The sequence below is a fragment of the Bubalus kerabau genome, chromosome 13, assembly GCF_029407905.1.
Source record: "Bubalus kerabau isolate K-KA32 ecotype Philippines breed swamp buffalo chromosome 13, PCC_UOA_SB_1v2, whole genome shotgun sequence".
Classification (NCBI taxonomy): domain Eukaryota; kingdom Metazoa; phylum Chordata; class Mammalia; order Artiodactyla; family Bovidae; genus Bubalus; species Bubalus kerabau.
The window spans coordinates 77,030,001-77,048,560 of NC_073636.1; the positions used below are offsets into that span (position 1 = coordinate 77,030,001).

At 50.1% G+C, this 18,560-nt stretch overlaps 1 protein-coding gene and 1 long non-coding RNA gene across 5 annotated transcripts in view; one reads left to right on the plus strand and one right to left on the minus strand.

Moving 5' to 3' along the window:
* SULF2 (sulfatase 2) overlaps positions 1-7,546 on the minus strand; it is a 131,075-nt gene extending 123,529 nt beyond the window's left edge. Inside the window, exon 1 of one of the 4 annotated variants that reach the window (XM_055545233.1) lies at positions 4,170-7,546. The gene's annotated coding sequence lies outside the window, so the exon portion shown is untranslated. The other 3 variants (XM_055545230.1, XM_055545231.1, XM_055545232.1) reach the window with 3 other exon arrangements.
* Positions 1,034-1,951, plus strand: LOC129626051 (uncharacterized). The gene is made up of 2 exons (XR_008701722.1): positions 1,034-1,348; positions 1,634-1,951. It is a non-coding gene; the product is annotated as an uncharacterized LOC129626051 (long non-coding RNA).
* Positions 7,547-18,560: the final 11,014 nt, after the last annotated feature.

An 18,560-nucleotide genomic window follows, 5' to 3' on the forward strand; every position in this document is an offset into this window, starting at 1 on the left:
GGGAAGAATACGGTGGGTCAGAGTGGACCCTGGTGCCCCAGGGTCTCACCAATCCCGGCTTGATGACTGATCGGCTGTCAGAAAGTCACAATCCTCTCAGCGACTTAGTTTCCTCTTCTTTAACATGATGACAATCAGAGGACCTACCTCCCGGGAGTTTTGTGTGAATTAAATGTTATTATGCACAAGGATTTAGAAGAGTGCTTGGCCCATGAACTGCTACTTAAGTGTTAGCTGTCATCTCAAGTCTAGACTAAGCTCTCTCTTAACTACTAGCTGGTCAGAAATGTTGATATTCTTTTGCAGGGCAAGGCTTTTGGTCTCTTTCTGAGGGGTGGAAGTCTAAGAACAGATTGGATGGAGTTGGGCATGATTCTCTGTCTGGCTAACTCCAGAGACCAGACTCTGCCCCCTTGAGGCAGGTCCAAACAGATAAATCAAACAAATCCGGGGAAAGGAAGAGGGAAATGTTATTTCCAAATCCAAAGGATCTTCAAGTGTCCGGGTGTGTGAGTGCACACCAGCTAGGTCCTCAGGATGGCAGTTCAAGGGAAGAGTTGGGCAGGGGACACACACATGCCTGTGTGTATGCACGCGCGCACACATACACACAGCCACAGGGTCCTTCTCCAGGCTGAGGCTTTCTACAATCAAATCATCATTCAACCTTCAAGTTTGAAAACTTAACATATAATTAAGGTTTCAGAAAATGCCTTAAACTCAAATTTTAAAAACCCAATAAATATACACAAAGCCCAAAGCCACACTGCCTCTCATCCACTGTAGCCATGCCAACATCATGCATTTATGTCCATAAACTTGGCCCAAGGAAGATCCTTCACATGCAAATATCCAACAGCCATCAGCCAAGCCCGCCATCCCCCATCGAGCTGCTAATGAGGGCACTAAATTACACACCTGGACAGACTGTTGTGATGAGCTCTAGCTTCCACACATGGACAAGCAAACCTGGGAGAACCTCTCTCACCAGGTAAGTGATCTTTAGTCTCCTCCCCACCCTCTTTCTATATGGAATGAATGGTTTCAATTTAATTAAAACCCTCCAGTGGCTCTGTAATGGGGAGTGGAGATGCAGCAAGAAATCCCCTTCGCTATTAAACTGCAAGAAGAGAGCAACTCTTCCTGCTCTGGGGAGAGGCACAGGCTGTCCTCCAGGGAAAGCCCATCCCTGCTTCTCTGGCCCCAGAGAACCAGCTTGAGAGCATCCTTCCTTCTCTGCTGCAAAGACAGTGAGGGCAGCCCTGTAGGAGAGAAGCAGGGGACAGATGGAGGGGTGCGCAGGCGGGCGCCCCAACATGCACAGATGTGTAAATACCAAGATTCAAACGTAAGCTGAATGTAATGACTTGGTTAATTAAATATTGACTTTTAACTCAAAAAGTGATTAAAACAAGCTGCAGGAAAGGCTGCCCAGAGAGGAGAGGGGGCAGGGAATATTCAGAACTCTCAGGAAGGTGGAGGAGAAAAGGGGTTGCCAAAATGGGCTGTCCTACTGTGTGCAGGCAGAGTGGTCTTCAGTCTCTAGACAAGAAGTTGCAGACAGAGGTCATTGGGCAAAATCAGGATCTGCGTGTGTCTCCTTCCCCTCCTTAGACTGCATCTCTTTCCCCAGCTGCCCTCCAAGTGAACTAAGAGCTTCCACTGCTCAGAAACCAGGTTTTCTGTTCATCGCTTCTCTCTGGAACATAACGGTGGTGCCAGGCACCAGGAGGTGCTTCACAAACGCTTGTAGAACGAATGAATGAACTACTATAATGTTTTTTTTTTTTTTAAAAAGTACACTCCTAGAAATCGCTGCAGCTTCACTGTCACACTTCCGAAATCCTCGGGCGCCCGGGGCCTCTGTCTACAAGGAGATGAGAACTGGTTCTGACCCAGCCTGGGAGGAAGTTTGTCTTTATAATCCTATTTGCCCTTTCGGTATCTGCAAGTTCCCACTCTGAAGATCCGGTCCACCGCTTTCCCGTGTCCTGCCCGGACAAGCCCCACGTGGTCTGGCTACTAGCCGCTCCGCTGGGTCTAAACTCAAAAAGGTCCAGGAGGCCATCCCCCTGCGCCCGGCGAGTCCAGGAGCGCGGCCCCCGAGGCCTCCACGGCTCCGCGAGGCGTGTCGGCTGGTCAGGGGCACGGTGGGAAGTCCTTGCCCGCTCGCCCAGCCCGCCAGCGGGGTCAAACCGGTCATCCTCCCGCGGCCCGCCGGCGCCACCCCGTTGCCCGCCGGGTCCCACCTCCGCGCTCCGCGCTGGGGCCGACGAAGGGCGGTCGGGACCGGCCTCGGGTTCACCTGGGCGGCGCTCGCGGCCGCACTGGCTCCGGGGCCGGCGAGGGCCGCCGGGAGCCCCCGCCTTGCCCACCTGGCCCCCGCGCCCCACTCACCAGCGCGCACGGCCCCGGCAGCCTCACCCGGCGCGGGGTGCCGCCGCCTCTGCCGCAGCCCGGCCGGGCAGCAGGGCGCAGGGGACTCCGCGCCGCTGCTGCCGCCGCCGCATCTCCGGCGAGTGCCGCCTCTCCTCCTCCCCTCCTCCGCCTCCTCCCGCCTCTCCGCCCTCGGCCCCCGCCCCGGCGCGCCGCCCTCGCCGAAGTCCGGGTCCGCGCCCCACCCGGGCCGCTCTCGCATCGCCCTGGTCCGGCCCCGCCGCGCCACCCGAGCCAGCCCCCGGGCACCGCTCGGCCCGCCCCCCCACCTGCACCCCCAGCCTCCGCGCGGGGCGGGGAGCGGCGGGCCGGCCGCCGCGGGGACCCCGCCGCGGCGCCCTCCCGGCGCCCCACCGCGCGCGAGCGCTTTACCTCCGGCTGGAAGGACAGGCGGCCCGGCTGGCCTGGGCTCTGCTGCGCCGAAGTCCGGCCCTGGCCCCGAAGTCCGGCCCCGGACGGGGCAGTGGCGGAGAGCGGGGGTCGGAGCGGCACTCCGCCTCCCGATGCCTCGGGACCCCGCTGGCCGCGCTCCCGGCGCCGAGCGCGCACCCTCGCCGGGACACAGACGCACACTCACCCGGCACACACTCGCTCCCGCTCGCCCTCGGTGGAGAGTTGAAACAGCTGTGGGATTCGCCCGGGAGCTGGAAATGAGGGAGGGACGCGAGCCCGAGCCGTGCTTGCGCGGGGGTGTGTGTGTTAACACACACACGCACGAGGAGGGTATCCCTAATAAATCAAATATCGCAATAAAGTCAGGAGGGCCATCGATCAGGTCCACTTCACTGGAAACGAAGAGAAAGAATCCTCGCCTCCTTTCCGCTTTCTTTTTCTCCTCCCTCGGAGCTCGAAGGAGCCAGGTGTTCCACGGGGCTTGCGACAGCCCCGGCCGGGCGCTCCTCTCGTAATGACACGTTAATAAATGTTTTCTTTTATCTGCTTTCACAAGGGCTCGCCCTGGTCTGCAAACACCCGACCGCCTTCCCTGAAAGCCCCGCGGTCGCCTCTAACCACACACGTTAGCCTTCGGAGACGCGGGCTGGAGCCGGGGCCGGCGGCTAGATCGCAGGGTGAACTGCCCACGCGCCCCGGGAGCTCCTCGAGACGTTAACTTGAGCTCACGTGAAAATAGCTGCCAGTTGCCCAGAAATGGTCCAGGAATAGGAAAGAAAGGAGAAGGTGGCCTCCTCTGATAGGGGAGGAATTCGACTCAAGGTGGTGCTGTCTACCGCGCTTTCCCCCGTCCCCAGCCTCGCAGAAGAGGACAGGGATGATAGGGGTGGGCAAAGGGCCGCCAGAGAAGCAACTAGTAGCTGCAGAAAGCACAGCTGAGTTGCTAAGAGAAAAAAAGCCTCAGCTGTAGATCAGTATACTTGCCGGCGGTGGTGAACTGATGTAAACCGAGTAGCCCTCTTACAAGGGAAGTATTATTAGACCCATATTACAGATGTGCAGACCGAGTCACAGAGAGGTTAAGTAACAGGCCCAAGGTCACACAGGTGTAGGTAGTGGACTCAGGATTTGAACCCAAGACATTTGGCTCCAGAGTTATGTTTTTAAATCACAGGGCATTGTTACTTTTCAACACAGCTTCTCCTTTCTCTGTTGCAGTCTTTCATGCCAGCTGGGGTTGTCATATTTAGTGACTAAACATATATGGAAGGTCCATGAGGATGTACCTATACAAAAAAATTCTTCATTGTTTAGCCGAAATTCGAATTGAGCATCCTGACCTGATTGGGGCTGAAGACTCCTCTCACCATAATCTCTCTTAGCTACCCCTAGATCAACTGACAGTCCAAGTAAATCAGAAAAACCTGGCACTTTGCTTTTCCAAATAAGATTCTGGTGCCCACCTTTTGGGACCACTGAAGTTGCTCATCTTCTGCCCTCTTTTTGCTTTGGATCAAAATGTGAGGCTTACCTGTTCACTAGCACTGACGAAAACTAGTGAGGACGCCCCACCCTTTTGGCCTCGTCTTTGCAAAAGGGATACATTTGCTGCAGAGTGCCTATTGCTATGATATCTGGGAGAATCATAAAGCATAAAGCTGGCTATGTATGTAGTTTAACATTTTCTGTTAGCCGCATTGAAAAAAGAAACAGGTGAAATTAATTTTAATAATATAGTTTTTTTTAACTTAGTATATCTAAAATGGGAGAAGGCAATGGCAACCCACTCCAGTACTCTTGCCTGGAAAACTCCACGGATGGAGGAGCCTGGTAGGCTGCAGTCCATGGGGTCGCTAAGAGTTGGACACGACTGAGCGACTTCACTTTCACTTTTCACTTTCATGCATTGGAGGAGGAAATGGCAACCCACTCCAGTGTTCTTGCCTGGAGAATCCCATGGACAGAGGAGCCTGGTGGGCTGCCGTCTATGGGGTCGCACAGAGTCGGACACGACTGAAGCGACTTAGCAGCAGCAGCAGCATATCTAAAATAGTATCAATTCAACGTGTAATCAATATGCAAATTATTAATGAGATATCTTACATTCTTGTCTTATTAAGTCTGGGGAATCTGGTGTGTGTTTTACACCTACAGCAACTCTCAGTTGGGACCAGCCCCGTGGGGCCAGGGGAGCCCATACTGCACAGGGCAGTTCTATGGCTCACGCCCGAGTGTTTACAGCAGGTTATCTCATGTAATCCTCTTCATCTTTCAAGAAAACTGATGCTCAGAAAGGTCAAGGGTCACAAAGTTGACAAATGGGATTCTGACCCACTCAAGGCGGTGCCTGACTTTGGGATACGTGTTCGCTATGGTAGCAGTTTTCTCACTGGGACCTCAGAGCCCCATGGGGGTGTCTCGGGGGCGAGGGGTGGAGGAGAGAGGTGAGATCTGCCTTTTGCTTGCTTTTTGTGTTGGGTTCTGGGGAGCATTTCAGAGGTCAAGGGGAATCCCATCCCCCAAAAGTTCAAAACCACATTGCCTTCCTTGAGGCCTCACGTTTACGAACATGGTTCTCCCGTCCCTAAGTGGGCTGTGCCACAGTCTCCTGGATCCTTGTCCACTCATCAGGGAACCCCAGCAGTGGAGGGGCAGCTCACGATTGCCTACATGGGGCTGTAGGCAGGGCTGAGATGGTGTCATTTGATTATCTGTTTTGGATAGTTCTTCTTTCAGCTGTTGCTGTTCAAAGACCAAACATGATGTCCGTGGCTCGCCTCTTATCCATTTTGAGGAAGAAGGGGATGGATCTTGTGTGTGAGTGCCTCTTTGTGCGTGTTTACACATGCCTCTGTGTCTGTGTGTGCAATCAAGCATGTGTCTACTGCAGGCAGATGCTGTGGATCCAGCTTCAGGTCAGGACTTAACTCACCAGCTCAGACACTCATGGGGCCCGAGGGTCTGCAAAGTGCCCTCTGGCCACGTTCTTTTCCCGGTAATTCTCAGCAAACCCATGGTCGTCTGGGTCCGAGGCCTTGGCCTAAGTTTTCCAGGTTCCCTGCAGGCAGGTGGGGACTCCTGGCCTCATATGGGAGCGCAGGGTCCTCCTGGGAAACACGAGGGGCCTCAGGGGTTCAGATGCCCCCTAGCCTGGGAAGTCGCTCAGCCACTGCTGGGCGGGGACCTGGGTGGGGGCTCAGGATAATTCTCAGAACCTCCCACCTCCAGATTCTGTGGCCTTTCCTGTGTCCAACCCAACCATCCTGTGTCCCTCCTTACCCTGACGTCATCTCTCACTGTGATTGCCTTGGTCCTGGCTGGAAAATCGGGCTTTTCAGACTCCTCACACCACTCCCTCGAGTTGGTTTAACCTCGAGGGGACCTTTCTCTCGACACCCACAAGCCTCCTTTCTTCCTCTGGCGGCTTCTTTGGCAGCCCTCTCTGCAGAATGCCCATCTTGTTCTATCTACCTGGCTTGGCCAGAAGGCCCTTCCATTTCCTTGGGATTCCTATGTAACAACAACAACAACAAAAATCATCCCTGCTGAGTGATTATCTCCATCAAGAGGCTGAAACTCGGTCTGATTGTCTCAGCACCGCTGGCTGCATTTGGATTGGAGTAGATGGGATTTTATGAGGGTTGTAAAAGTCAGGCTTTTAACATGTCTCGAACAAATTGGCCTGTGAAGGAGAAGAGTAGAAATAGGGCTCCAGAGGGGAAGCCTGGGAATGTGAGCGAGCCTCAGAAGTGAAGCACAGGTGGCTTCAATAACCCACAGGAGTTTGTCTGTAACCTTGCTGCTACAAAGCCGAAGAGGCTGCAGAGTCACCCCCAGGGGGCTGGGAATGGAACCTCTCAGCTCCTCAGTGGGGACCATTTTGCACCGGTTTTAAAATACAAATCCCAGCACCATCCCTAACATTGTGAATTTGCGGTTGGTTCTGCTGAGTTTTCACTGAGACTCAAGCTGTCTTGTCTGTAGAACTGCCATTGCGTTAGAGGAACACTGTTTACATTTCTTGAGATATTGTGATAATGAAAAACAGCACCATAAACCCCCATTAAATCTAAAGAACATTAATTGTATTTCACGCTGCCTCCCTGGGCTGGCACGCTGACATAGACATGCTTTACTTCAGCAAAACAGGGCTCATCTTTGCAGCGCGGTACCCATTTCCCTCCTTAATTACGCGTAATTGTATAGTCTAATTTATTCTAACGCCTGACGCCTAAAAGTGCACATTCATGAATCAAGGGTTAGATTGGGAGGTAGGAGAATTATAAACGGGTATAATTGCAGTCTCCTGGGGGCTGCTTATGAGTGATCTCAAAGAGCAACGATGTTTATTCAGAATTCTTGCTAACGAAAGACAGGCTGCCTCCAGTTAAGAACGTGGATAACAGTGACGATTTGTCTCGTGGCCTAACAATACACCAATAGTTCTCTCTTGAATAAGAGGGCAAGAAAGATTAAATATGTGAATTTCATGTAATATGTGATGGGCTGAAACAGACACACAAGCAGCGTTAGTCCTTGTGTAATTGAGAATTAGTGCCGGTACTGCCGCTCCCACCCCGGGGACCACAGCTGCAGATCTCCGAGGGCAAGGCAGAGCTTGGGGGTCTCTGGTGGGCTATCTTTTTTATAGAGACAAGCAGGGTCCATTGGACCATAAGTTCAATTCAGTTTAACCTCACTCTGGGACAGCACTCCTCATTTTACAGTTGCCTTCCAGAAAAATCACTTTGGAACTTTCACTGTAATGAATCAATTAATTTATCAGTTATGATTAATGTTGGAGGTTGGTTTAGGAGAAGTGGAATAATGACTCAGCACTGCTCCAGGGCTAAAGTTCTAACTGACCTGGACTCTGTCCCCACTGGCTGGTGACTCCTTAGCTGATCACCTCGGGTCTCAGTTTCCTCATTTTTAAGAATTGAGGATAATATTGAGGACATCACAGGTTTTCATGCAGTCTAAGTGAGATTAATGAAGGTACGGTAAATGCACACACGGTGCCTGGCTGGGAACGGTCACTGAATCAGAATCAGAAACGTGCTCCCGTGGGCCTCTAGAGAGACTCCTCCATCATCTGTAAAACCTGATGGTGGACATCCAAGGCAATTGCTTTGATGCCAGGGCAAACCAGATCATGCTACTCCGAGGCTTACAATCCCTTCTGCTTAGGTGAAAATCCAAATTCCTAAGCACAAGATCTACATGGTGCTTATCCTGGCTGCCTCCCCACATCTTTCTGTTCTCGTAATTCTCTTATCATGAAAATTTCAAACCCCAAATGGAAAGACTAGCACAGCGAATATGCTATACCTGAAATCAACAGTTGTTAATATTTTGTCCTGATATGTTGCTGGACCATTTGAAAGGAAGTTGAGGACCTCAAGAAAAACTATGACAAACCTAGACAAGATATTAAAAAGGAGAGGCATTACTTTGCCAATAAAGGTCCATCTAGTCAAAGCTATGGTTTTTCCAGTATTCATGTATGGATGTGAGAGTTGGACCATAAAGAAAGCTGAGCACTGGAGAATTGATTCTTTTGAACTGTGGTGTTGGAGAAGACTCTTGAGAGTCCCTTGGACTGCAAGGAGATCAAACCAGTCAATCCTAAAGGAAATCAGTTCTGAATATTTATTGGAAGGACTGATGCTGTAGCTCCAATATTTTGGCTACCTGATGTGAAGAACTGACTAATTGGAAAAGACCCTGATGCTGGGAAAGATTGAAGGCAGGAGGAGCAGGGGATGACAGAGAATGAGATGGTTGGATGGCATCACTGACTCGATGGAAATGAGTTTGAGCAGGCTCCCAGGAGTTGGTGATGGACAGGGAAGCCTGGCATGCTGCAGTCCATGGGGTCACAAAGAGTCAGACACAACTGAATGACCGAATTGAACTGAACTGGGGACCTCATGGCCCATCACCACTCAGGACCTGAGTGGGCACGTCCTAAGGATACACTCGTCTCTCAGATGACCTCCCCCTATTGTCACACCTAAGAGAACGGACAGTAATTCCATAATCACTGCCCCACTTGCTTACGTTAAGAACCCCAGGCGTTTCTCTCGCTTTGTTCTTCAAGTCTTTGCCTGCCTCAGGGTCTTTGCACTTACTGGGCCTTCTTCATGGAATGCTCTTTCCCTAGATTTTGCTCTGTGAATTCCTTGTCATCATCTGATCTCAGCTCAAAGGTCCCCTGCCTGAGAGTTCTCTCCTGTTTTACCTAGAGGTGTTCCCCGATCTCCCTCCCTGTCTTCCCTCCCCATTTAATTGTCTTCCTGTTACATGTCGCTGTATGAAATTCTGTGTTTTGTGTCTGTGTACTTGTTTTGAGGTCTATTCCTCCTCCCCACCTCCAACTCACAGTAGCTTCAGGAGAGCAGGGTCTGTCCAGAGAAGCGTGAGCCCAGCGACCTAGGCTCTAACTCCGTAGGCTCCCCACCTCCACCAGCTCCCTTCAAGTAGACAGACTCTGTTATGAATTGTACCTTATCACTGGCTTGTACCTTTTTAGAAAAGGATAGTCCGTGCTAGATGTCTGATATGCAGGGGCACATAGGTAAATACATGTTTTTCAGCTAAGGTTGCAATAGCAGATGAGTTAGGAAATCAGGAAAAGACATGAGTATTAAAAAAAAAAAAACAACTTTCCGAAGGTATAATTCAGACACCTTAAGATTCATTCATTTTGAGTGTACCACTGAAACGTTTTTAAATTTCCAGGGTTGTGCAACTGTTACCATAATCCAGTTCTAGAACTTTCTCATCACCTCTCATAACAAGATCCCTCATGGGCAGGGGTCATTTTAAAGCTCTCCAGGTGATTCTAACCCATGGCTGGGCAGAGGGGTGTGGCAGGGGGCGCCTTGGGAAACAGAGGAGAGAGCCATAAAGTGGCCCAGAGGGCTCTGAGGTTCCTGGTTGATGATGAAATAAATGAACCTACTTTTAATTTGAAAGGGTGCAAATGCATAGGGGTGTGTAGGACTGAATCACTCTGCTGCACACCTGGGACTAACACAGCATTTTAAGTCGGCTATACTCCAATATAAAATAAAAATTAAGAAAGAATGTAAATGAACACACACAGAAGTTTTGGTTGTGGGAGGATGAGGTGGGTGGTGAGAGGGATGGAGGTCAGGCTGCTGAGACGGCTTGGCCGAAGCCCAGACCTTGGTCTATCAAGGTCCATCTGGGCTGCCCAGTGCTGGCAGTGGGGTGGGTGGTGGGCGACATTCCACGGTTCCTCCTGGAGGGAGAGGCCTGTGTCTGCTCCCCAGTCCACGCATCCTGCCTCCCCTGTAAATTTGGAGGGGAGAGTGGCGGCTGGGAACTGGGGTGGGTGTGGGGAGCCAGGCCCACAGAGGGGTCACTGTTGCCAGAGGGGCGAAGCACCATCCCCAAGGACATACAGAGGAGAGGAATGGCTCAGGGGCCCTGCTCTTTCCAGCTCAGGACAGCTCCCTGAGCCTGGGAGGACTCTGCAGAGCGGCTGGGCCAGAGCTCTGCCTTGCTTGGTGTCCGGGGACCCCCAAAGTGTCCCCTTACCTTCCTCCCAGCAGGGCCTTGCGCCCTGGCTCTGCCCCGAGAGGAGCCTCTTGGCTGTCACAGCGCCGTTCCCCGGCCCTCAGCTTTATTGCCGTCCTGAGCGCGATCTCAGCGACTCATCTTTTTATGCCGGCGACTCATCCCTTTATGCCAATATCTGGTCGGTCGTCTGAGTCTCTGACAGGCACTCGTGGCCGCCCAGGCTGGGCTGCGGACCAAGACTGCAGGCAGAGCCCGCAGTCCAGAGCTGCGTTCATCCTGTCCTCTTCACCTTGGAGAGGGCGACTCAGGAGCCCTAGGCCTGCCATTTAGAGAACACTTGTTGCATGTGGGCTGGGCTGCAAACAATAGATCTACTCAGCTAGTTAAAGCGAGAAAGGGATTTGTTAAAGGATATCAAGTGTTTTCCAAATCCTTGTGTAGTTTGGGCGGAGTGTCGGAACGCAGGCTCCAAGCTAGGCAGCAGGAGAAGACTTGGTGGGGACGTGCGGGCTGCTCTGGGAACGCACCAAGGCTGCTGTGTCTGTCCTGATGAAACTGGGCCTGGACATGGAGGTCCGACGGCTGCTGAGCCCCCGAAAGGGCCCACAGCCTTGCCAGAGTATTTTCTGTAGATGTTCAAATCCCTTGGGCACAGTGGCCACCACACAAAGCTGCCTTCTGAATTTTTGTCTCTCACTGATGTATCTGATTGGTGGGAAGGGGGCTGTGTGACTGTATCCCAACTGCAAAGAGGTGCAGGAACTGGAGTTTCTGGAATTGGCCTGGGAAGACAGGATCCATGTGTGTGTGTGTGTGTGTGTGTGTGTGCTCAGTCACTCAGTTGTATCCAACTCTTTGTGACCCCATGGACTGTAGCCCACCAGGCTCCTCTGTCCATGGGATTATCCTGGCCAGAATACTGGAGTGGGTTGCCATTTCTGCCTCTAGGGGATCTTCCTGACCCAGGGATCAACCCGCATCTCCTGCAGCTCTTGCATTGGCAGGTGGATTGTTTACCACCGAGCCACCTGGGAAGCCCATTCCTTTGTGGGATATTAGGAAAATGGAGAGAGGAGGAATTGAGCGGCCATAAAAGACAAATGATGCTGTGAAAGTGCTGCACTCAATATGCCAGCAAATTTGGAAAACTCAGCAGTGGCCACAAGACTGGAAAAGGTCAGTTTTCATTCCAATACCAAAGAAAGGCAATGCCAAAGAATGCTCAAACTACTGCACAATTGCACTCATCTCACACTCTAGTGTGAGATTCTCAAAATTCTCCAAGCCAGGCTTCAGCAATACGTGAACCGTGAACTTCCAGATGTTCAAGCTGGTTTTAGAAAAGGCAGAGGAACCAGAGACCAAATTGCCAACATCCGCTGCATCATTGAAGAAGCAAGAGAGTTCCAGAAAAACATCTACTTCTGCTTTATTGACTATGCCAAAGCCTTTGACTGTGTGGATCACAGTAAACTGTGGAAAATTCTTCAAGAGATGGGAATACCAGACCACCTGACCTGCCTCTTGAGAAATCTGTATGCAGGTCAGGAAGCAACAGTTCGAACTGGACGTGGAACAACAGACTAGTTCCAAATAGGAAAAGGAGTACGTCAAGGCTGTATATTGTCACCCTGCTTATTTAACTTATATGCAGAGAACATTGTGAGAAATGCTGGACTGGAAGAAGCACAAGCTGGAATCAAGATTGCCGGGAGAAATATCAATAACCTCAGATATGCAGATGACACCACCCTTATGGCAGAAAGGGAAGAGGAACTCAAAAGCCTCTTGATGAAAGTGAAAGAGGAGGGTGAAAAAGTTGGCTTAAAGCTCAACATTCAGAAAACTAAGATCATGGCATCTGGTCCCATCACTTCATGGTAAATAGATGGGGAAACGGTGGAAACAGTGTCAGACTTTATTTTTCTGGGCTCCAAAATCACCGCAGATGGTGACTGCAGCCATGAAATTAAAAGATGCTTACTCCTTGGAAGAAAAGTTATGACCAACCTAGACAGTATATTGAAAGCAGAGACATTACTTTGCCAACAAAGGTCCGTCTAGTCAAGGCTATGGTTTTTCCAGTGGTCGTGTATGGATGTGAGAGCTAGACATAAAAAAGGTTGCTGCTAAGCTGCTAAGTCACTTCAGTCATGTCCGACTCTGTGCAAACCTATAGATGGCAGCCCACCAGGCTTCCCCATCCCTGGGATTCTCCAGGCAAGAACACTGGAGTGGGGTGCCATTGCCTTCTCTGAAAGAAGGCTGAGTGCTGAAGAATTGATGCTTTTGAACTGTGGTGTTGGAGAAGACTCTTGAGAGTCCCTTGGACTGCAAGGAGATCCAACCAGTCCATTCTGAAGGAGATCAGCCCTGGGATTTCTTTGGAGGGAATGATGCTAAAGCTGAAGCTCCAGAACTTTGGCCACCTCATGCAAAGAGTTGACTCATTGGAAAAGACTCTGATGCTGGGAGGGATTGGGGGCAGGAGGAGGAGGGGACGACAGAGGATGAGATGGCTGGATGGTATCACTGACTCGATGGATGTGAGTCTGAGTGTGGGAGTTGGTGATGGACAGGGAGGCCTGGCGTGCTGTGATTCATGGGGTCGCAAAGAGTTGGACACAACTGAGCGACTGAACTGAACTGAACTAAAAGACACATACCTCCCCCACCTGTAGCATGCCAGCAGGTGGGCTGAGCACTCAATGTCTCTCATTTAATCATCCTCCTTAAAGTTAGGGGACCGAGGATCTGAGAAGAGAAGTGACTTCTCCAAGGTCCCAGGGAGCTCAGACTCCAGAATTTTCACCAAACTTTCAAAGGGGGGATTAGATGGGGAATCTGGATGCCTTGGGGCCTCAACCAACAAATTAACCAATTTCATGTGGCTAATGCAGTCACAGGAGTGGCTCTGTGTCTTTGCTTACTGAGTCTTCTGATTGAAGCAAAAAAACCACTTCCATTTTATCCATTCATGAACAGCTAGATCATGGATGCCTGAGGTCAGGAGACTTGGGCTCTGATTCTGATTTCCTGTTGCATGACCTTGAGCCTCTGTTTGTTCATCTGTTAAATGGGTACCCAAATCTCATACCACCTCCCCTGCCTGGCCCCCCACCCCCGCCACTTCACTCCATGCCTATCATTCAAATGTTCAAATGGGAATGTGAGCTGAAATGAAAGGGTAAACTCTACACAGGACAGTTCTCTTTGATCTTGCTTCCCATCAGGAACCTGTGGATAAGGAATCAGTGTGGCCTGGGTACAGTGGCATTCACTTGGACTCATAAGGAATCATAAGCTGATATTGCCTGTTTAGACAGGAAGCATTGAGGGCTTGGTTCTTTGTCTCAAACAGGGACCACGCACCTGTGAGCCATTAACTGACACTATTTGGGACTGAAGTCCACAGGCTGTCTGCCTCAGCCTGGATGTTGAGAGGGAAGCCAGGTGAGCTGTTTTGGGGGAAGCTGTATAGCTAACCTGGTGGGGCCGGGGCTGGCCCTGTGCCTTAGAACTGCGGTGACAGGAAGGTGTTTGGATCAGGGTTGTCCCAGCACACAGCCTCCTTGCATGGCTTTGGTGAGACGCTCATTTATTCATTCAGTTAACAAATCTGTTTAAAGTTGCTACACTCAGTAGCTAAGCCTCAAACCACAGCACCCCAAAGATGACTTTCATCACTCCAGCTCCCAGAGGCTTCAAGTCCAGTAGGTGTCTTTTTCAGACACCATACCAGATTCAACAGAGAGTTTGTGGCAGAACATTTTAGTTCTTTCCTGCATCTGCTTCTTTTTTTCCCTTGCAAGTAGAGACTTGATTTTTTTGTGTGTGTGTGTGGTGGCAATCAATATGCTCCACTCAAGGGCTGGCTGAGGATTGTAAGCTGGGGCTTCTCAAAGGGTAGTTCCTGGACCTGCAACATCAGTATCAGCAAAACTTGTTAGAAATGCAAATTCTTGGGCTCCACCCCAGACTCACTGAATCCAAAGCTCTGGAGGCAGGGCCAGCAGTCTGGTATAACATCCACCTCCCACACCCTGGGCTTCCCTGATGGCGCAGGGCTTCCCCGATGGCTCAGCAGGTAAAGAATCCACCTGCAAAGCAGGAGACAGAGGAGACATGGGTTTGATCCCTGGGCCCTGGAAGAGGAAATGGCAACTCACTTCAGTATTCTTGCCTGGAAAATCCCATGGACGGAGGAGCCTGGCGGGCTACAGTCCATTGAGTCACAAAGAGTCAGACACGACTGAGCAACTTAGCAACAACAACCCCACGCCCCAAGTACCAATCATATGTGTGGCACATGGTCAGTTCTAGCCTGTGAGATGTAAGGAGGTATCTGCTGGGGGCTTTGAGGAGATACTTTTCTTCCTGTTAAAAAGGTCCGAGTCTCAGAAGGTGGAGCTCCTGCCTCACGCCCCCTTCCTCTGTTCCAGAGGTGGTGGTGCGTCTACAGATGCCCGGTGCTGGAGACAAAGGCATCGTATGGCCAGGAGGGGGTGATGTCCCAGACTGGCCCAAGATGACGGAACAGAAAAGAGCCTGAACTGCCCAACCACTCAGGCCCGCCTATGGAGAGGAAGACAGTAATGACCTCATGGCGTTGCAACTTGCAGCCTAGAGCACCCCTGACAGGTCTGGGGCCGCAAGGCTGATGATGATCCAAGTATCCCTGCCTTCCTAAAATGGTGCTAGAGTCCTTTTCTTCCTCTGTGCCTTTTCCACATCTGTAATTTAATACCTCTTCACAACCTTGTACCCATTAGAATGGCTACTGTCAAAAAACCCCCAGAAGATAATCATCGCAAGTGTTGGTAAGGATGTGGAGAAATTGGAACTTCTGTGCCCTGTTGGTAGAGATGTAAAAGGGTGCAGCCACCAGGGAAAACAGTACGGGAGTTCCTTAAAGAATTACAAACAGAATTATCACAGGATTCAGCAATTCTGGGTACATGCTCCAAAGAATTGAAAACCGGGTCTCAAAGAGATGTTTATACACCCGTATTCATAGCAACATTATTCCCAATAGCCAAAGGGTAGAAGTAAGCTAAGTGTCTAATGACGGTTAAGACAGGAAATTTTATGTTGTGTGTATGTTCAGTTCAGTTCAGTTCAGTCGCTCAGTCGTGTCTGACTCTTTGCAACCCCATGAATCACAGCACTCCAGGCCTCCCTGTCCATCACCAACTCCCGGAGTTCACTCAGACTCACGTCCATCGAGTCAGTGATGCCATCCAACCATCTCATCCTCTGTTGTCCCCTTCTCCTCCTGCCCCCAATCCCTCCCAGCATCAGAGTCTTTTCCAATGAGTCAACTCTTTGCATGAGGTGGCCAAAGTACTGGAGTTTCAGCTTTAGCATCATTCCTTCCAAAGAAATCCCAGGGCTGATCTCCTTCAGAATGGACTGGTGGGATCACCTTGCAGTCCAAGGGACTCTCAAGAGTCTTCTGCAACACCACAGTTCAAAAGCATCAATTCTTTGGCGTTCAGCAGCCTTCTTCACAGTCCAACTCTCAACATCCATACATGACCACAGGAAAAACCATAGCCTTGACCAGACGGACCTTTGTTGGCAAAGTAATGTCTCTGCTTTTGAATATGCTATCTAGGTTGGTCATAACTTTCCTTCCAAGGAGTAAGCGTCTTTTAATTTCATGGCTGCAGTCACCATCTGCGGTGATTTTGGAGCCCAGAAAAATAAAGTCTGACACTGTTTCCACTGTTTCCCCATCTATTTCCCATGAAGTGATGGGACCAGTTGCCATGATCTTCGTTTTCTGAATGTTGAGCTTTAAGCCAACTTTTTCACCCTCCTCTTTCACTTTCATCAAGAGGCTTTTTAGTTCCTCTTCACTTTCTGCCATAAGGGTGGTGTCATCTGCATATCTGAGGTTATTGAGATTTCTCCTGGCAATCTGGATTCCAGCTTGTGCTTCTTTCAGTCCAGCGTTTCTCATGATGTACTCTGCATATAAGTTAAATAAGCAGGGTGACAATATACAGCCTTGAAATACTCCTTTTCCTATTTGGAACCAGTCTGTTGTTCCACGTCCAGTTCGAACTGTTGCTTCCTGACCTGCATACAGATTTCTCAAGAGGCAGGTCAGGTGGTCTGGTATTCCCATCTCTTGAAGAATTTTCCACAGTTTATTGTGATCCACACAGTCAAAGGCTTTGGCATAGTCAATAAAGCAGAAGTAGATGTTTTTCTGGAACTCTCTTGCTTCTTCAATGATGCAGCGGATGTTGGCAATTTGGTCTCTGGTTCCTCTGCCTTTTCTAAAACCAGCTTGAACAACTGGAATTTCATGGTTCACGTATTGCTGAAGCCTGGCTTGGAGAATTTTGAGCATTACTTTACTAGCATGTGAGATGAGTGCAATTGTGTGGTAGTTTGAGCATTCTTTGGCATTACCTTTCTTTGGGATTGGAATGAAAACTGACCTTTTCCAGTCTTGTGGCCACTGCTGAGTTTTCCAAATTTGCTGGCATATTGAGTGCAGCACTTTCACAGCATCATCTTTCAGGATTTCAAAGAGCTCAACTGGAATTCCATGACCTCCACTAGCTTTGTTCGTAGTGATGCTTTCTAAGGCCCACTTGACTTCACATTCCAGGATGTCTGGCTCTAGGTCAGTGATCAGATCATCGTGATTATCTGGGTCGTGAAGATCTTTTTAGTACAGTTCTTCTGTGTATTCTTGCCACCTCTTCTTAATATCTTCTGTTTCTGTTAGGTCCATACCATTTCTGTCCTTTATTGAGCCCATCTTTGCACGAAATGTTCCCTTGTTATCTCTAATTTTCTTGAAGAGATCTCTAGTCTTTCCCATTCTGTTGTTTTCCTCTATTTCTTTGCATTGATCACTGAAGAAGGCTTTCTTATCTCTTCTTGCTATTCTTTGGAACTCTGTATTCAGATGCTTATATCTTTCCTTTTCTCCTTTGCTTTTCACTTCTCTTCTTTTCACAACTATTTGTAAGGCCTCCCCAGACAGCCATTTTGCTTTTTTTGCATTTCTTTTCCATGGGGATAGTCTTGATCCCTGTCTCCTGTACAATATCACAAACCTCATTCCATAGTTCGTCAGGCACTCTATCTATCAGATCTAGTATGTTACCACAATTAAAAAGAAAAATCACCCCTCCCCCCACAACACACCTCTTCAAATCCACCTTCCCTCACTCACATCTACTGGCAGGTGGTCTCTGTCCTTCCTGCCTCGTCTCTGGGTTCTGGTCCCATGTATCCAACAGACTTCTTGACATCTTCACCTGGGTCTTTGGAAGGCAGCTCAAGTTGAATGTGCCTGAGTCTGAACTCATGACCTCTATCCCCCAACCTGCTCTTCCTGCCGTGTTTGTCTTTAGGGTGACTGACACTTCCATTCATTATAAGTCAGAAATCACTCTCTTCCTCAACCTCCTCCCTACCCAGCCTAATCCGCTGTGAGTTCCTGGGGATTGCCCTTCTTAAATGCCTGCCCAGGGAGGGTGGCAAGCCCTTGTGATCCCTTCCAGCATCGCCTCTGACAATAGCAGTGGGGTCCAAAGGGGCTCCCCTTGCAGGCCCTGGCACCATCCAAACCCACGCTCCAGGGCAGAGGCAGACTGCGTTCCAGCTGCTGATCTGATTGACCCCATTCTAGTTTCCCTTTCAGTAATCAATGCCATACGACAGTACTTCATGGAAAATCTAGCCCCTTCCAGAGTCAACTGTTGTGCAGGCTTCTCCTTGATTGATTTCATATTCTGTTGTAAGAGACACCCTGTCTTCTAGGTCTCTGAGAAGAGTTTGAGAGACCGAGTCTCTCATATTTGGGGCCTGACTTCAAGGGGCAGGGTGGGATGAATGTCACTGATGTTCCCTGCCTTAGTCTGGGATGTCCCGGGTGCAGACTCTGAGGTAAGAATTCAAGAGCAAGTCATTTACTGGGGAGGTGATTCCAGGAAACACTGGGTGGGAGCAGGAAGTGAGAGAGAGAAAGGAAGATGATGATTTGCGCAGAGTGATTAACCCTGCTGGTTTAGAGGACAGCTGGAGTGGCACTGCAGGGAGAAAATCTGGGAGATGGGGGTCTCCCAGGTGGACGAACTACTCCAGGATCGAGGGAGCCCCAAAACCTACATGCCACTCTTGGGGGTTGCTGCAGGGAGTATCAGTTCTCTGGC